Here is a 3,887-nt window from a genome sequence, read left to right on the forward strand (position 1 = left end):
TTTTGCCAACAGCCTACGAAACTGGGGGGAGGGGAGAAAAGCAGGCGACGATTCCCGGTCACGTGGTCGCAATTCGACTCGATTGAGGCTTGTGCGCCTGCGCGGCGGCGGCGTGCGCGCCTGCGTGCGTGCAAGGTCTTTCCTTACGCAGATCAAACTCCTCCCCCATCCTCCCCATCTCCCGAAGCCCGCTGGCCGCGAAACGACCTCAGGAAAAGATTCCGTCCTTTTTTGGCGCATGCGCGCTTCGTCGCAGGAGGCGCGGACGCTGCTGGGTGGGCTGGTTCGCGCCGCCCTTTCTACACGCGGGGATTACTGCCAGCTCCCGCAGCTATGACCCCGTACAGAGCAGCCTGGTTTGGCCTACATCCACGAGGAAATATTACCCAGTTACTGACTCCTTTACCTAAAATTAATTTCCAGCTTCGCTTAGGGTGACCATGTGAAAAGGAGGACTGGGCTCCTGTATCTTTAGCAGTTATTATTGCTTACCCTTCCCTGTACCTGTTTGCATTCTCTTCCCCTCCTTATTGTTTTACTATGATTTTATTAGATTGTAAGCCTATGCGGCAGGGTCTTGCTATTTACTGTTTTACTCTGTACAGCACCATGTACATTGATGGTGCTATATAAATAAATAATAATAATAATAATAATAATAATAATTTATTATTATTTATTTATATAGCACCATCAGTGTACATGGTGCTGTACAGAGTAAAACAATAAAATAGTAAAACCCTGCCGCATAGGCTTACATTACAGTTTCATAGAAAAGGGAATTTCAGCAGGTATGTGTTTGCGTGCAGCACCTGGTGAAATTCCCTCTTCATCACAACTGTTAAAGCTGCAGGAGCCACGCAGCCAGGAAATCAGAAGACGATTTCCTGGCTGGGAGGAGAGCAATGACAAATCTCGATAAAATAGTTAAGAGCAGAGACATCACACGGACGACAAAGGTCCGCATAGTTAAAGCAATGGTATTTCCCGTAGTAACCTATGGCTGCGAGAGCTGGACCATAAGGAAGGCTGAGCAAAGGAAGATAGATGCTTTTGAACTGTGGTGTTGGAGGAAAATTCTGAGAGTGCCTTGGACCGCCAGAAGATCAAACCAGTCCATACGCCAGGAAATAAAGCCAGACTGCTCACTTGAGGGAATGATACTAAAGGCAGAACTGAAGTACTTTGGCCACATAATGAGAAGACAGGACACCCCGAAGATGCTGATGCTAGGGAAAGTGGAAGGCAAAAGGAAGAGGGGCCGACCAAGGGCAAGATGGATGGATGATATTCTGGAGGTGACAGGCTCGACCTTGGGGGAGCTAGGGGTGGCAACGGCCGACAGAAAGCTCTGGCGTGGGCTGGTCCATGAAGTCACGAAGAGTCGGAAGCGACTGAACGAATAAACAACATACAGGAGCCCTGTCCTCCTTTCCATATGGTCACCCCAGCTTTGCTAGTATTGTAATACTAGCAAATATAAGTAGTACAGACCACCATCTTTCTCTTTCTGCTCTTTGTTTCAACAAGTACATGGGTAGGAGACATAGCCTGGTAACTGTTAAATTTCAATATTATCACTATGGGAGATCAGCCAGTATCCTTTGTCCCAGCAACGTTCTGAGAACTTGAAAGCTTGTGCACAACTTTATGAATAGAAGGGTCAATTAACACAACAGAGTGTATAGCTACTACTTAACCCCCTGCATTATATGGCTACAGTGGAGGGAGGAGAGCAAGGCTGCAAAGAGGTTTTTGTTGTTTATTCGTTCAGTCGTTTCCGACTCTTCGCGACTTCATGGACCAGCCCACGCCAGAGCTTTCTGTCGGCTGTCGCCACCCCCAGCTTCCCCAAGGTCAAGTCTGTCACCTCCAGAATATCATCCATCCATCTTGCCCTTGGTCGGCCCCTCTTCCTTTTGCCTTCCACTTTCCCTAGCATCAGCCTCTTCTCCAGGGGATCCTGTCTTCTCATTATGTGGCCAAAGTACTTCAGTTTTGCCTTTAATACCATTCCCTCAAGTGAGCAGTCTGGCTTGATTTCCTGGAGTATGGACTGGTTTGATCTTCTTGCAGTCCACGGCACTCTCAGAATTTTCCTCCAACACCACAGTTCAAAAGCATCTATCTTCCTTCGCTCAGCCTTCCTTATGGTCCAACTCTTGCAGCCATAGGTTACTACGGGGAATACCATTGCTTTAACTATGCAGACCTTTGTTGTCAGTGTGGTGTCTCTGCTCTTAACTATTTTATCAAGATTTGTCATTGCTCTCCTCCCAAGAAGTAAACGTCTTCTGATTTCCTGGCTGCAGTCAGCGTCTGCAGTAATCTTTGCGCCCAGAAATACAAAGTCTGTCACTGCCTCCACGTTTTCTCCCTCTATTTGCCAGTTATCAATCAAGCTGGTTGCCATAATCTTGGTTTTTTTGAGGTTTAACTGCAACCCGGCTTTTGCACTTTCTTCTTTCACCTTTGTCATAAGGCTCCTCAGCTCCTCCTCGCTTTCAGCCATCAAAGTGGTGTCATCTGCATATCTGAGATTGTTAATGTTTCTTCCTGCGATTTTAACTCCAGCCTTGGATTCGTCAAGTCCAGCACGTCGCATGATGTGTTCTGCATACAAGTTGAATAGGTAAGGTGAGAGTATACAGCCCTGCCGTACTCCTTTCCCAATCTTAAACCAGTCCGTTGTTCCGTGGTCTGTTCTTACCGTTGCTACTTGTTCGTTATACAGATTCCTCAGGAGGCAGACAAGATGACTTCGTATCCCCATACCACCAAGAACTTGCCACAGTTTGTTATGATCCGCACAGTCAAAGGCTTTAGAATAGTCGATAAAACAGAAATAGATGTTTTTCTGGAACTCCCTGGCTTTCTCCATTATCCAGCGGATATTGGCAATTTGGTCTCTAGTTCCTCTGCCTTTTCTAAACCAGGCTTGTACATCTGGCAATTCTCGCTCCATGAATTGCTGGAGTCTACCTTGCAGGATCTTGAGCATTACCTTGCTGGCATGTGAAATAAGTGCCACTGTACGATAGTTGGAACATTCTTTAGTGTTTCCCTTTTTTGGTATGGGGATATAAGTTGATTTTTTCCAGTCTGATGGCCATTCTTGTGTTTTCCAGATTTGCTGGCATATGGCATGCATCACCTTGACAGCATCATCTTACAATATTTTAAACAGTTCAGCTGGGATACCGTCGTCTCCTGCTGCCTTGTTATTAGCAATGCTTCTTAAGGCCCATTCGACCTCACTCTTCAGGATGTCTGGCTCTAACTCACTGACCACACCGTCTGAGCTTTCCCCGATATTATTATCCTTCCTATACAGATCTTCCGTATATTCTTGCCACCTTTTCTTGATCTCTTCTGTTTCTGTTAGGTCCTTGCCATCTTTGTTTTTGATCATACCCATTTTTGCCTGGAATTTACCTCCGATGTTTCTAATTTTCTGGAAGAGGTCTCTTGTCCTTCCTATTCTATTGTCTTCTTCCACTTCCGCACATTGCTTGTTTAAAAATAATTCTTTATCTCTTCTGGCTAACCTCTGGAATTTTGCATTTAATTGGGCATATCTCCCCCTATCACTGTTGCCTTTTGCTTTCCTTCTTTCTTGGGCTACTTCCAGTGTCTCAGCAGACAGCCATCTTGCCTTCTTGGTTTTCTTTTTCTTTGGGACGTTTTTTGTTGCCACCTCTTGGACAATGTTGCGAACTTCTGTCCATAGTTCTTCCGGGACCCTATCTACTAAATCTAGTCCCTTAAATCTGTTCTTCACTTCCACTGCATATTCATTAGGAATATTAGTGAGCTCATATCTAACTGATCTGTGGGTCTTCCCTATTCTCTTTAGTTTGATTCTAAATTGTGCAATAAGAAGTTCG

The sequence above is a fragment of the Elgaria multicarinata genome, chromosome 6 (genome assembly GCF_023053635.1).
Source record: "Elgaria multicarinata webbii isolate HBS135686 ecotype San Diego chromosome 6, rElgMul1.1.pri, whole genome shotgun sequence".
Lineage (NCBI taxonomy): Eukaryota > Metazoa > Chordata > Lepidosauria > Squamata > Anguidae > Elgaria > Elgaria multicarinata.